Raw genomic sequence first — 16,505 nt, 5'->3', positions numbered from 1 at the left:
TGCTGGTGAGTCTAGCTTTTTCAGTCAAGTGACTGGTATAGTTTTTGAGTACAAAACTCTTTTGATAAAGCCACATTTTGTTTATTACTTATTTTAGACAGAGCTGGTTGTTGTTGGCGCTTTTGTCAAGTTACACTTCTTAGAAAGGATCATTGCTAAACACAGAGTGATCGCCCAGCAGGTTGTTGGCATGCTTTTTGAGTTATCTTCTGACCATGATTATGAGGCTGAATCTGCATCTGAGGCAGAGGAGGAAGTGATAGATTCTGGCAGTGAGTTTTCTATCCAAGAGGAATCTTCTGATGAGGAAGCCACTCTCAGTGTAGATGAAGGGCCTGTTTTAGAGGAGGACACTGATGTGCCAATGGTGCAGCAGCCTGGGGCTGAAGGGTTTCCCATTGAAAGACCTGACACCTGGATTGCCGCAAACATGGAGCAGCCATGGTTGCCTGCATTTACTGGTCTTCCAGGGTGTAGAGTCAATACAGAAAACTTTTTGCCTGTCAATTTCTTTCAGTTGTTTATAGATGGTGTATTTTTGGAAGAGATTGTTGAGCAGATTAATTTGTATGCAGAGCAGTATTTGTGGGACAAAGAAGCCAGACCTAGGCCTCAGTCTTGAGTTACACAGTGGATTCCCACAAATCTGGAAGAGTTGAAAAAGTTCCTAGGTTTGACTTTGTTCATGGGGTTGATAAGGGAGCTGTCGCTGGCTTCTTATTGGTCTACTAGTCCCTTGATGGCAATGGCTATATTTCCTGCAACAATGACTTGTAATCGGTATTTGCTTCTTCTTCGGATGCTGCATTTTGTTGACAATGCTTCAGCCTTGCCACAAGATCACCCTGACTGTGATCGTCTTTTTAAGATTAGGCCTGAACTTGATCATTTTGTAGATCGGTTTTCAGAGGGTTATTTTCCAGGGAAGGAAATATCTGTAGATGAGTCTTTGGTCCTGTTCAAGGGACGTTTGGTGGTTTTTAAGCAGTACATTCATAACAAGAGGGCACAGTATGGAATTAAATTGTATATGCTGTCAGAAAGTAATGCAGGATATGTGTATAATTTCCGGGTCTACACTGGTAGGGATTCCAGTATTGACTTCCCTGGTTGTCCGCCCACTTTTAGAGTTAGTGAGCAAATTGGGTTGGAAATTGGTAGACGACTGTTTAACGAAGGTCACCATTTGTATGTAGATAACTTCTACACTGGAGTGCAGTTGTTCAAGGAATTGTTCAGAGTGGACACTGTTGCTTTTGGCACAATCCACTCTAACCGGAAAGGCTATCCAAGGGAGCTTGTCTGTAAAAAAAACTACTTGAGAGGGGACAGTGCAGTGCCTTGCCAAATGATGAGCTGCTAGCTCTGAAATTTGCAGGCAGAAGGGATGTCTACATGTTAGCTACCATACATGATGAGAGTACTTTACCTGTGGCTGTTTGGGGATAAGTTGCTAAAGTGCACAAACCTGTGTGCATTTTAGACAACAATAAGCAAATGGGTGGTGTTGATAGAGTAGACCAGAGGTTGGAACCTTACACTGCTATCCGTAAGTCTTACGTTTGGTATAAAAAGTTGGCCATCCATTTGCTTAATTTAGAAACGTTTAATGCTTTTATTGTGTTAAAGGATTGTTTCCCTGAGTCAAGGATGAATTTTTTTTCATTTTAGGAGCCGGTGATAGAGAGCCTTATTGTGGTGGAACAGGCAAGAGTTCCTAGAGTAGCAGTGGTGGAGGATGTGGCTAGATTTAAAGATTGACACTTTCCTGATCACATTCCTACCACTCCAAAAAAAAGACTTTCCCACCAAGAAGTGTAGAGTCTGTGCCCGAAGAGGTATCCAGAGGGAGACTCGGAACTACTGCCCTAATTGTCCTTCTAAGTCTGGGCTGTGTGTGGCCGGCTATTTTACAAGTTACCACACCCAAAAGAATTATTGGGAACTACCATGAGTGAAAACTGCCTGTTCTATATCGTTTTATATTTTTTGTTCAGTTTTAAGGTTGGCATTACTGTCATGCATTTAGTTGGAGCTTTTGAATTTGTAGTTTTGTTCCTATTTGTAATTAGTTAGTGGTCTCTTTTTTGTTTACAAAAAAAAGTTATGGTGGTGTGCGTGGAGTGGCACTTAGCGCACAGTGTAAATAGTGACTTGCTGTTGACCATTGCAACACTCTGAAAGCCAAACGCCAGTACACACACTCCCAGCAGCTGGTGTGACTGTTGTATCAGGAATGTGTGTGTATGAAACGGATGGGCCCTTGAATGGCGCTGTCTGCTGATGCGAGTGTTCTAATGTGCTGGGGCTGCTGCTGGCGGCGTGAATGGTCTGGTGCATGTCATGTATGAAATGAGTGTGAATGGACTATAAAGCGGTTGGTGCCTTGACGCAACTTTACAGCTCACGAGCTGTGAGTCATTGGTTAAAGTTTTTTTGCCTTTCAGTTATTAACAGTGAATTTCATTTTTGTGAAATCTCTTGTTAAAAGAATTTGATCTGCTGAACCATCACTCACACTCTTGCCAAATCCAACCAGTATGTGTCGTAAAAATGACAAAACCTGCTCCGCTGTAATCAGGCATCGGAGCACACTTGTGACATGCTAGGTGTCTTAGGTGGGACCCCGATGATAAAGCATGCCACCAACTGTGTTGGTGGGTGAGGTGTCTTCTTTACATAACCTAAGTGTGTTTCTTTTCACATTTTTAGTGTTTGGAACATCACAGAAGGACGTGGACATATCAAAATCATCTATTGCAACACTACCTGTTTTTCAAGGGGGGGTCACCTGTGTTTTTGGTCCCCGGTGCGGCGGTCATCTAGGGAAACCAACCAAATCAAGACATTTTTAAAAACTAGACAGCCAGAGGAGTCCAGGGAGGTGTGGCATGTGGGGATCCCCCAACATTCTCTTACCCAGATTCCTCTGCAAACCTCAAAATGTGCTTAAAAAGCATATTTTCCTCTCTTATCTTTGTAGGTTCATCGTGCCTGCACCACCCAGCGTTCCCCTAAGTCTCCTGAGTAAAATGATACCTCACTTGTGTTGGTCCCCAAAGCAGAGTCAGTCTAAAAATGTATAAAAGAAAAAAATTTGCTATCCCCTCAACCTCTACAAGTTTTTGGACTTTTCCTGTTGCAGGCACCTTGGCCACACACAAGTGAGGTATCATTTTTATCGGGAGACATGGAAGAATGCTGGGTAGAGGGAAGTTTGTAGCTCCCCTCAGTTTCCAGAACTTTCCATCAACGAAATATGAGAAAAAAAAAGTGTTTTTTGTGCCACATTTTGAGGTTTGCAGAGGATTCTGGGTAACAGAACCTGGTGAGAGCCCTACAAGTCACCCCATTTTGGATTACCGTAGGTGTCTCATTTTTAAAAATGTACAGGTTTGGTAGATATCCCTAGGTGCCGGCTGAGCTAGAGGCCAAAATCCACAGCTAGGCACTTTGCAAAAAACAGCTCTGTTTTCTTTGGGAAAATGTGATGGGTCCACATTGTGTTTTGGGGCATTTCTTGTCACAGGAGCTAGGCCTACCCACATAAGTGAGATAACATTTTTATCGGGAGACTGGGGGGGGGGGGCGCTGGGTAGAAGGTTCCACTCAGATTCCAGAACTTTCTGTCATTGAAATGTGAGGGAAAAGTGTTTTTGGGACAAATTTTGAGGTTTGCAAAGGATTCTTGGTGACAGAATCTGGTGAGAGCCCCACAAGTCACCCCATCTTGGATTCCCCTACGAGTCTAGTTTTAAGAAATGCACAGGTTTGGTAGGTTTCTCTTTTTGCTGGCTGAGCTAGAGGCCAAAATCCACAGCTAGTCACTCTGCAAAAAACAGCTCTGTTTTCTTTGGTAATATGTGATGTGTCCACTTTGTGTTTTAGGGCATTTCCTGTCGCAGGCGCTAGGCAACCACACAAGTCAGATAATATGTTTATCGGGAGACTTGGGGGAATGCTGGGTAGAAGGAAATTTGTGTCTCCTCTCAGATTCCAGAACTTTCTGACACCGAAATGTGAGTGAAAAGTGTTTTTGGCCAAATTTTGAGGTTTGCAAAGGATTCTGGGTAACAGAACCAGGTGAGAGCCCCACAAGTCACCTCATCTTGGATTCCCCTAGGTGTCTAGTTTTAAGTTTTAAGAAATGCACAGGTTTGGTAGGTTTCCCTTTTTGCCGTCTGAGCTAAAGGGCCAAAATCCACAGCGAGGCACTTTGCAAAAAACAGCTCTGTTTTCTTTGGGGAAAATGTGATGTGTCCACGTTGTGTTTTGGGGCATTTCCTGTCGTAGGCGCTAGGCCAACCCATACAAGTGAGGTACTTTTTTTACTGGGAGACTTGGGGAAATGCTGTTAGAAGGAAATTTGTGGCTCCTCTCAGATTTCAGAATTTTCTGTTACCGAAATGTGAGGAAAACGTGTTGTTTTGCCACATTTTGAGGTTTGCAAAGGATTCTGGGGAACAGAACCTGGTGAGAGCCTCACAAGTGACCCCATCTTTGATTCCTCTAGGTGTCTAGTTTAATAAAATGTGCATGTTTGGTAGGTTTCCCCAGGTGCCGGCTGAGCTAGAGGCCAAAATCCACAGCTCAGCACTTTGGAAAAAAATAACACTGTTTTCTTTTGGAAAATGTGATGTGTCTTTGTTGTGGGGCATTTCCTGTCGCGGGCGCTAGGCCTACCCACGCAAGTGAGGAACCACTGTTATCAGGAGACTTGGGGGAATGCTGTGTGGAAGGAAATTGTGGCTCCTCTCAGATTCCAGAACTTTCTGTCACCGAAATGTGAGGAAAAGCTTTTTTGGGAGCCAAACTTTGAGGTTTGCAAATGATTCTTGTGAAATAAATGTATGAGTCTCCTCTGATAAGAGGCTGAATTTGTACAGGATAGAATACAAGGATTCGGAGTAGGCTTCAAGGTAGCATTTAATTTTGCTGCAGGGGGTCACCCCCCAAAGAGTGTCGATTACGCTCTCTGGCCAAGAGCAACTGAACTCTTCTCCTTTCTTCCTATGTCTTATTGCAGTACCCACTTTACCACACTATACCTGCATCATAATTTCCAAACACGTTCAAGTAAACGTTTCCTGTAATACCATTGAACCACAAGAACAAGATGTTCAAGCAAAGAAATATCATTTCTGAGAGCATGGGGTGGTTAGGCCCTCTGCAAAGTTTTGAAAGCAATTCTAAGAAACCAGCACATTTGTAAGAAACTAAACTGAGCATGGCTGCTGAAGGCATACAATTTTGCTCGTAGTATATGAAAAATTGAGCTAAAGGTTAGATGAAATGGATCCCCCATGCCAAGTTAAGAAATTCATTTTCCACATTCTGGGTAATAGAACCTGGTGAGAGCCCCACATGTCATCCCATCTTGGATTCCCCTAGGTGTATAGTTTTCAAAAATGCACAGGTTTGGTAGATTTCCTTAGGTGGCAGCTGAGCTAGAGGCCAAAATCCACAGAAAGGCACTTTGCAAAAAACAGCTCAGTTTTCTTTGGGAAAATGTGATGTGTCCACGTTGTGTTTTGGGGCATTTCCTGTCACGGGCGCTAGGCCTACCCACACAAGTGAGATAACATTTTATCGGGAGACTTGGAGGAACGCTGGGTAGAAGGAAATTAGTGGCTCCTCTCAGATTCCAGAACTTTCTGTCACCGAAATGTGAGGGAAAAGTGTTTTTGGCCAAATTTTGAGGTTTGCAAAGGATTCTGGGTAACAGAACCGGGTGAGAGCCCCACAAGTCACCCCGTCTTGGATTCCCCAAGGTGTCTAGTTTTAAGTTTTAAGAAATGCACAGGTTTGGTAGGTTTCCCTTTTTGCCGTCTGAGCTAGAGGCCAAAATCCACAGCTAGGCACTTTGGAAAAAAACTAGCACTGTTTTCTTTGGGAAAATGTGATGTGTCCTCGTTGTGTTGTGGGGCATTTCCTGTCGCGGGTGTTAGGCCTACCCACGCAAGTGAGGTACCATTGTTATCAGGAGACTTGGGGGAATGCTGGGTGGAAGGAAATTGTGGCTCCTCTCAGATTCCAGAACTTTCTGTTACCGAAATGTGAGGAAAAGCTTTTTTGGAGGCCAAACTTTGAGGGCTGCAAATGATTCTTGTGAAATAAATGTATGAGTCTCTTCTGATAAGAGGCTGAATTTGTACAGGATAGAATACAAGGATTCGGAGTAGGCTTCAAGGTAGTATTTAATTTCGCTGCAGGGGGTCACCCCCTGAAGAGTTTCAATGACGCCCTCTGGCCAAGAGCAACTGACCTCTTCTCCTTTCTTCCTATGTCTTATTGCAGTACCCACTTTACCACACTATACATGCATCATAATTTCCAAACACGTTCAAGTAAACGTTTCCTGTAACACCATTGAACCACAAGAACAGGATGTTCAAGCACAGAAATTTCATTTCTGAGAGCATGGGGCAGTTAGGCCCTCTGCAAAGTTTTGAAAGCAATTCTAAGAAACCAGCACATTTGTAAGAAACGGAAATGAGCAGGGCTGGTGAAGGCATACAATTTTGCTTGTAGTATATAAAAAATGGAGCTAAAGGTTAGATGAAATGGAGCCCCCACGCCAAGTTAAGAAATACATTTTCCACATTCTGGGTAATAGAAACTGGTGAGAGCCCCACAAATCATCCCATCTTGGATTCCCCTGGTGTATAATTTTCAAAAATGCACAGGTTTGGTAGCTTTCCTTAGGTGGCAGCTGAGCTAGGGGCTAAAATCCACAGCAAGGCACTTTGCAAAAAAAAGCTCAGTTTTCTTTGGGAAAATGTGATGTGTCCACGTTGTGTTTTGGGGCATTTCCTGTCACCGGCGCTAGGCCTACCCACACAAGTGAGATAGTATTTTTATCGGGAGACTTGGAGGAACGCTGGGTAGAAGGAAATTAGTGGCTCCTCTCAGATTCCAGAACTTTCTGTCACCAAAATGTGAGGGGAAAGTGTTTTTGCCCAAATTTTGAGGTTTGCAAAGGATTCTGGGTAACATAACCGGGTGAGAGACCCACAAGTCACCCCATCTTGGATTCTCCTAGGTGTCTAGTTTTAAGTTTTAAGAAATGCACAGGTTTGGTAGGTTTCCCTTTTTGCCGTCTGAGCTAAAGGGCCAAAATCCACAGCGAGGCACTTTGCAAAAAACAGCTCTGTTTTCTTTGGGAAAATGTGATGTGTCCATGTTGTGTTTTGGGGCATTTCCTGTTGTAGGCGCTAGGCCAACCCACACAAGTGAGGTACTATTTTTAGTGGGAGACTTGGGGAAATGCTCCTAGAAGGAAATTTGTGGCTCCTCTCAGATTTCAGAATTTTCTGTCACCGAAATGTGAGGAAAGGTTTGCAAATGATTCTTGTGAAATAAATGTATGAGTCTCTTTGATAAGAGGCTGAATTTATACAGGATAGAATACAAGGATTCAAAGTAAGCTTCAAGGTAGTATTTAATTTTGCTGCAGTGGATCACCCCCTAAAGAGTGTCGATGACACTCTCTGGCCAAGAGCAACTGAACTCTTTTCCTTTCTTCCTATGTCTTATTGCAGTACCCACTTTACCACACTATACCTGCATCATAATTTCCAAACACGTTCAAGTAAGCGTTTCCTGTAATACCGTTGAACCACAAGAACAGGATGTTCAAGCACAGAAATATCATTTCTGAGAGCATGGGGCGGTTAGGCCCTCTGCAAAGTTTTGAAAGCAATTCTAAGAAACCAGCACATTTGTAAGAAACGAAAATGAGCAGGGCTGCTGAAGGCATACAATTTTGCTCGTAGTCTAAAAAAAATGGAGCTAAAGGTTAGATGAAATGGAGCCCCCACGCCAAGTTAAGAAATCCATTTTCCACATTCTGGGTAATAGAACCTGGTGAGAGCCCCACAAGTCATCCCATCTTGGATTCCCCTAGGTGTATAGTTTTCAAAAATGCACATGTTTGGTAGGTTTCCCTAGGTGCCGGCTGAGCTAGAAATCAAAATCCACAGCTAGGCACATTCCAAAAAACACGTCAGTTTTCAATTTAAAAATGTGATGTGTCAATGTTGCGGTTCCTGCCGTGCGGGCATTAGGCCTACCCACGCAAGTGAGGTACCATTTTTATCGGGAGACTTGGAGGAACACAGAATAGCAGAACTAGTGTTATTGCCCCTTGTCTTTCTTTACATTTTTTTCCTTCCAAATGTAAGACAGTGTGTAAAAAAGACATCTATTTGAGAATAATTCACATGCTAGTATGGGCACCCCGGAATTCAGAGATGTGCAAATAACCTCTGCTTCTCAACACCTTATCTTGTGCCCATTTTGGAAATACAAAGGTTTTCTTGATACCTATTTTTCACTCTTTATATTTCACCAAATGAATTGCTGTATACCTGGTTTAGAATGAAAACCCATTGCGGGGTGCAGCTCATTTATTGGCTCTGGGTACCTAGGGTTCTTGATGAACCTACAAGCCCTATATATCCCCACAACCATAAGAGTCCAGCAGATGTAACAGTATGATGCTTTCAAAAACTGACATTGCAGGTAAAAGTTACAGAGTAAAACCTAGAGAAACATGGCTGTTTTTTTCACCTCTGTTTCAATATTTTAGAGATGCCAGCTGTTATTTTCTGTAGGAAAACCTAGTAGGATCTACACAAATGACCCCTTCATTAATTCAGAATTGTGACTACTTTTCAGAAATGTTTAGCTTTCCAGGATCCGGCATTGGTTTCACACCCATTTCTGTGACTAACTGATTGGAGGCTAAAAGCAGAAATTTTTTTAGAAAGGGAGTATGTCTCAGTAAAATGCCAAAACTGCATTGAAAAGTGTGGTTTTCTGATTCAAGTCTATCTGTTCCTGTAAGCTGGGAAGAAGGTGATTTTAGCACGCAAGCACTTTGTTGATGCCAATCTCAGGGAAAAAATCACAAGCCTTCATCTGAAGCCTTTTTTTCTAATTGTTTTGAAAAAACGAAATTTCTGCTGTATTGTGGCTAATTTCCTGGTCTCCTGCAATGAACCCTACAAACTCTGGATACCTCTAGAATCCCTAGGATTTTGGAAAAAAAGTACGCAAATTTGGCGTGGGTAGCTCATGCGGACGAAAGGTTATGAGGGTCTAAGCGTGAACTGCCCCAAATAGCCAAAAACAAGGCCTGGCACCTGAGGGGAAGGGGTTAATATTTTTAATATGAATGTGTAGGAATAACAGAGGGACGCAGTCCTTCAGCCCTAAAAGAGAAATTTCCCCTCGCTCCTGGTTACCAGTGTTGCTTGCTATTCATGACAAGAAAATGCTCACTTGTTTAAATTCCCAATACTTGCTGCAGACAGCACCAGCGGGGTGTCAGCGGGGTTGGTTTGGGTCCACAATTAGGCCCAGGAAGCCAACAAAAATTGGCCCACATTTGCAGATTGCAACCTTTTGCAATAAACTACCTGGTTAGGATTATGGTGCTATGTTTTGCAAATATTTGTGGTAATGGCACAAACCTAGCCTGCCTTTTGCACTCACCCAGGGCTTTTAGATATTTATTTTTTTACAGTACTTAAGAGTGGCTCTCCAAAGCTCAGAGACTGGTGCAAGGTGTACCTGTTATCTGTTTTTCTCTTTTGTTTTACTAATATCACTTGTAAGTTTCAATAAAGGGAATGATGCTAGTGTGTAAATGGAAATTTTTTTTAAAAAAAATGTCACTTTCCTCAAATACATGAAGCTTTATATAACACGCAATTGGCACAGAGGCATTGAGGTGCTTTACCTAAGCAACTGCTAACATTACGAAGGGTCACATTAATATTTTGGCTCATGCAGATTAATTGATTTGCACAGAATCACAGGATGTTGAGTGGGACTTAAGCCGGGTTTCACAGTTTCTAAGTAGGCTAAGACCAGAATCTCACCCTATTGAGTTCAGTAATTGATTTAAGACAGGCAAAGGAAGGTAGCAGAGACTGATTTATCCCTGCCTATTCCATGCAGGAGAGGGAGACAAAAATAACTGAAGAGCCCCCTTGCTGGCATTTACCAACTCCCCACCACCCCTCCAGTCCTCTCCCCTGCCCCAGTCCTGTGCAAAGCAAATGCTATTGGCTTTCCATCAACAGTTCCTTGAGGCCTCTGTCCCGCCTGGAAGGAGCCAGGAGGCAGACACACCTCATGCTGTGACAGCCGGAGCAGCTCATCGACATTCTGCTTCTGGAAATGCGGTAGCCTGGCCATAATACTCATCAGGTCGGGCTTATGTGTATGCAAAGGCATTAACTACAGCCTTTGATGTTGTGCCCTTGTGGTGGAGATTGAGAAAGGCATAACCAAAAAACTGTCCCACCAACAGGCCTCAAACACAGGCCCATCGACCCCTGGCTGATCACCCGCCTTGCTAATCTGAAGCTGGGTGTCAGCCGGCTGTAGACACATTGGACTGTGCCCGCAGCCTGTCTGCATCAGTTATCCTGTAAGTTAGCGCTAATGAAGTGTTCTAGTATGCTATGGCACATGGGTGTACCTTTTTATTAACTAACTATGCATCACAGTTGCAGCCATTGGCCCAAAACATTTGTGTCCCACATGCACAACACTACCCCTCTGAAACGTCATCACAATGGTTCATGGGGTTATAACTAAATGGGTCAGTGCATGTGAAGTTGAAGGTAATCTAACTTTCTGTTAAAACAAGCACTGGCAAAGCCAATAAGACTGGCCTTTGGCATCTTTTCGCTTTGCCAATGCCTTTTGGCAATGCTGTACAACATTGGCAAAAAGCATGTTTGATGATGCTCTGCAAAATGGAGAAAAGGCACAGTTATGCTGCCGCTATGCATCATTTTGTAATATCACACGTGTGTAATGATGTATGTGCCTCTGCATTGTTGTGTAGCCATTTTAGTTATAGCTCCATGCACGTTATTTTACCACACTAGGTCTGCCTCTGTGCACTTTGACCTAGATATATTTTATTTAGCTTAGTTTATTATTTTAACAATAGCTACATTTGCAGGCCTGTTTATTTTCTCTCTAGCTTGCTGTTTTTTGCCTAGGCCAGCACTGTGTTCTTAAACAAAGCATTTCTTTCACTCTGTGCTTCTCTCAAGGCTACAGTAAGATAGGTTGCCGGTAAACATGGTAAACGTTTTGTCTTTCGTATTCATAGAAACACACACATCGTTACGTAGGGACATTTTCTCAGACCATTAGTTGTTTTATTATTAAAAACACTTCCCTGTCCCATACACCTTAGAGGTATAATCCACACAGATGACCACAACTGTATGCTGATTGCTGAACGCGTGACTACAGCTGTTTATGCAGACTTCAGGCCTTTGCTCGGGTATGGGGGATGATGTCTTCCCGGGGGAAATAGAGCTTAACATGCTGTGCTCTAATATAGCCCAGGTAGGAATTAGTCTATTGACTTTAGTGACAATATGGTAGCGTTACTTCTATGCTTTACTCTCCTTATCACAATTTTAATATTGTCAAGCTTTATCGTCCTGGTTATGGCAGTACATGTTTTATTGTCTAAGATGCAGTTGCTTCATTAAAACCTGATTGAAATTTATACTGCCTCTGCTTGTCCTTATACACGTGAGACTAATGTAAATGAGAGAAACGGATGAGATCAAAGTTACCACAATTTTCTTGAGGAGTCAATTGTGTCATGCGCTCGGTTGCCCAATCATCCCTGCTCTTGGGTAGAGATGAGGCAGTGCTAGTTAGCCGGAGCAAAACCCGGATTGGGGCAACAGTTGTCACCTATAGCAGGTTAAGACTCAGTCTTCCACACAGCAGGCAGTTCTGCCACTCAAATCCAGTAGTCTCAATAGAATAATGAGAGCTTATGTGACATGGTGCCGCCAACGTTTGGTCAGGCTCTAATTTTTGGGTCCTACTGAGTATCTCTGCCTCACTACATACAAAGACACCTCAGTACTATATAGAGATGTCTGTGGTCTTGAGGATTTCCTCCTCAGCTAAGTAGGGAACACCTTTCTGACGCTGGAGGTTGTTCAAGCTTGAACTCTAAAAGGATAATCCCCATTTGGTGTGCTTATCTCTGAACAAACTTACCATTCATTATGGCGAATCCACAACAGATAGCAATTGCAGTCAATATGAGACCACCCCTTACTGCACATTTATTGGCACATGGCCTAACGGCCCAGGGGGGTCCAGTCACATTTGTTGTTGACGCACACGCAGACTATAGAACAGAACTTTTTTATTCTGGGGTTACATTTCCAGCAGTTGATGGGAACACAAATACATTTCATCACTACACATCTGCAAACGTACCTGCACAATACAGCACATATGCATATTTAGAAATACCTCTATCACATCAAGAACATAATATTTGGCTTGAAGGTTCCCTACCCCACACAATTTAACATGTTAGGTTAGGTCATCTAAGTAATGAAGGTCCTACCTGGCCTTTATTGGCCACTTATACACCTCACTCTGCTGCTGCGAACCTACAGGTAGCTGAAGTTTGTCACTTATATGCTGATCTGACGGCAATATACAGATGATTAGTACAGTTTTTAATGCAAACAATAAACAAAAACCCAGGATGTGCTGCACCAGCTCAACCACATGCAGTAATGCCAGCTATTAACCCTGCGACTGTACATTCGATCATGGGTAAAGTACCTGCCAAACAAGAAGAAATTCTGTTTTGGTTTAGCTCAAAAAATAAACACACTGGAAGAAGTATTTCCCCATACGAGGCCTCAGGAAAAATACAGAATATTAACAATGTGCTTGCCATTTGGGATGGTTCCCACAGTAGATAACTGTAATACATGGGGCACAGTATTTGCCAAGCTCTATACAACCGCACACAGTACACCGACACTTGCCAATTTACCTGAAGTGTTGAAACAAATTCAAGATGAATACGGGGCTGCCCCTGCCCTGGTCTTGGGGATGCAATGATTGGGCAACTTTGCAACAGTATCCTCAATTATATTGAGTAACCTTTAAGGCGAAGCAGTCGCACTAGTGGTGTGCATGCAGCTCTGGGACATTCCTCCACAGGATCAAGAGCGCGAGCTGCCAAAGATTATCGTGGAGACCTACTCTAGTATTGGTCGAGATAGTCTTGGGGCCAGACAACAAAACCACAATTTCAAGGTAAATCTAATAAAGATTCCACCAAGCAAACTCCTGAGGGTACTAAGAAATGCTGGGATAAAAAAACAACAAACTCCTAAAAAAGAAACAGGAGAATCTCCACACGCAGAGACCCCACAGAATGAATAGAATCTCAGAAATAGGGATAATATAAAAACGTCTGACAGATATCAATATACTGATATGCGTCAATCTCGTTCATTTCAGTACTCATTGGAAAAAAGCAGTGAGAGAAGTGGGCGGTCAAAGGGAAGAACTGAGTACGTGAAACCGAGACAGGAATCACAACGCTCAACAGAAGTTTCTGTTAAAAAGGAAGAAAAAAATCCACAACAAAAAAACACAATTAAAAAGTAAAAGGTGGAAGTAGTTGTAGTTCTACATGCTACTCGAGAAGAGGGTTCTCTTGAAGAACAAGGAGTGGGCACTAGCGCTATTAGACAGTGTGGCAGAGGTCACAATAGTTCGCTGGAATCTTCTAGAGCATGTAGAGGTGAAAGCAACCAACGATTTCCTCCAAGTGGAAACTGCGGACATGCGTTTCTTCATGCCTGATAGGGTGTACAAAGTAATGCTTCAGTTAGAAGGAGACATAGAGCGCGCAATAGACGCAATCATTTGGGACCGCGTCATAAACATATGTGATATTCTATTAGCGGAAAAGGATTGGCCACCTGAATTTGTCCGTACTTGCCCATATTGGGAAGATGTTATCAAACCTTCTTTCTCACCCCTTGTTCCTGAGGAGCTCGCAGAATCCTAAGCAACCGATTGGGCATTGGCACAGGCACCCGCGTTATATTGCAACCACCTAGGATGGGAAAAAGATTCTCCCTATCATGTAATTCCTATTAAAAATCAACCCCAACCTCAACCCCAATAACCAATAAAACATGATGCTAAGTCACCACTGAGGGAAATCCTCACAATTGGAGTACCAGGGCGTAATTGAACCCTTGTCTCACCTATGAATAATCCCTTGTTCCCAGTAGCTAAACCGGACCATTCATACAGAATAGTCTCAGACTACAGACACTTAAACTGTCATACATGCACATATGCTATACAAACCTCACATAGCACAGCACTCATGAATAACATAGGGCGCAAACAATACCAAACAACACTGGACATTTCCAATGGTTTCGTCTGCCAAAATATAGCACCTGAGAGTAGAGACTTAATAAGTTTCAGCGCACTAGGCTCCCAGAAAACATTCTGTAGTTTACCCCAGGGTACAAGAACAGTTGAGGGCTGTTCGCGGCTCATGTGACTTCAATATTGCACAACATTGACCCTGAAGCATTTTCTTATGTAGATGATATATATCTCATGAATCATGAATTACTGCAACATTTAAGATGGGTGGCCTGCATTGTAGGATTTTCCGAGTTTGGCTACAAATTCAATTTCAAAAAAACAAAAATAGCCTTCCTTAGCATCCTGTTTCTGGGATATGAGCTATCAATTGAAGGAAGGAGCCTTGCACCACAATTCTTGGAAAAATGTGCACAGTTACAACCTCCAAATACCATTAAAAAACCCCAATCTCTATTGGGTTTCCTAAATTTTGGCAGAACTTACATTCCTGATTATGCATCACGCATAAAACCTTTATATTACTTAATACGTACTGATTTTTCAAGTAAATTTTGGACATTGGTGCATACAGGCATACTCAGAGCTTTGCAAACAGACATGCTTGCAGCACAACATTTACACATGAGGGACAACAAAACACATTTGGTCATCAGAGTAATTGCTGGTGCTATTGGTTTCACCTATGCAACTTTCAATGATGGTGAGACAGCCCCAATAGCATACAAATCACATTTGTACTCAGCAACAGAACAACGCTTTGTTCCCACTGAGAAACTTTATTGTTGTATCTCCAATTCCAGCCCTTGATGCTGTTACCAAAGCCAGCGTACCTAACGCAGTATATCCACGTTGGATTCAATGGGCAACGGCTATGACAGCCACTGATGTAGACTACATTTTTGACCCAAAATGACAAACTCATGAATTTTTGCAATATGAACTAGAATACCCAGTTTCAGCAAATTAACTGCCTATTGATCAGTATCAAAAAGTCATGTATACCAATGGCTCAGTGCAACCTGCACAAAACATCAATATTCTGCTGCTTGCGCAGTCATAAGCAGCTATATGGAGGATAATAAATTTTGTCCCCAACATACGTTTATGCCAACCCTAGGGGATTGGACAGCGCAACTAGCAGAGCTAAAGGCTCTAGTGATGGCATTGGAACACACAGATCATGCACAGCTAACACTGATTGTCTGTGATTCCTACTACTGTGCCCAGTTCTTCAATGAATACCTGCATTACTGGCACCAGAATGGGTTCAGAGATTCTAAAGGCAACACCATTAAACACAGACTCCTGAGGGGGAAAGTAGCAGATCGGAAGAAAACACTACCAAATGTCCGTGTTGTACATACACTTGGACACCAGTGAGTTCGGAATACACGAGGCTGGAAATACACTGGCTGATGAAGCTGTGAAATCAGCAGTAGCTTCGGCCACTGTTGCTACAGTAACTCGCTCAGGTGCGAAAGCGGACGATGACATATGGGCTGCCGTGAAAGCTACGGCTGACGGCATGACCTACCCAAAAGCATTTCCTGCTATATATTCCTACCGAATGGGAGGCTGTTTAGGCGCTGAAGTAAAAATACCAGGCGTAGGGGTTCGAGTAATTCCCAACAAAGATAAAAGATCAGAGTTGATTAAAGCAGCGCATGAGGGGGTAGCATCTGCTCATGCTGGTGTGGCGGCTACATTATCACTTGCAAGCACGTTATAGTGGTCTATACAACAGGGCAAGCAGTATGTCCTTTGCTGTGACATCTGCCAGCAAGTTAAGGTTTTCACTGCTAAGCGCCCACCGCAAAGACCCCTTCCAATTTCCAGCAAACCATTAAAATGTGTGTAGTTGGACCATTGTGGGCCCCTAACACCGAATAGTGCATACAAATACATTTTAGTCGCTTTTGACTCCTGCCTCAGATTTCTATGGGTGTGGCCACAACACTTGGCTGACGCTCGGATTGTTATGAAACATTTGCAAGTCTTTATCGGTACATATGCAGTTGTGGCTTTCCATTAGGACCAGGACTCTGCTTTTGCCTCAAGGGCGTTCAGGGATGCCATGGTTTCGTTAGGGGTCCAACCCCATTACACGTTTCCATTTCATCCCGAGGGGAATAGTGTGGTGGAGCTACTAAACCGTGATTTAAAGCAGTCCTTAACAGCCAGAGTCTTAGGTACGGGTCGTGGTTGGCTTAACTACCTGTATGGAGTCCAGAGAGCACTTAACAATCTGCCTAGAAGGTCCCTGGGGGGTCGTACTTCATATGAGT

This window comes from Pleurodeles waltl, chromosome 7, assembly GCF_031143425.1.
Source record: "Pleurodeles waltl isolate 20211129_DDA chromosome 7, aPleWal1.hap1.20221129, whole genome shotgun sequence".
In the NCBI taxonomy this organism is placed as follows: Eukaryota; Metazoa; Chordata; class Amphibia; order Caudata; family Salamandridae; genus Pleurodeles; species Pleurodeles waltl.
Note: the sequence above shows the minus strand (reverse complement) of the source record.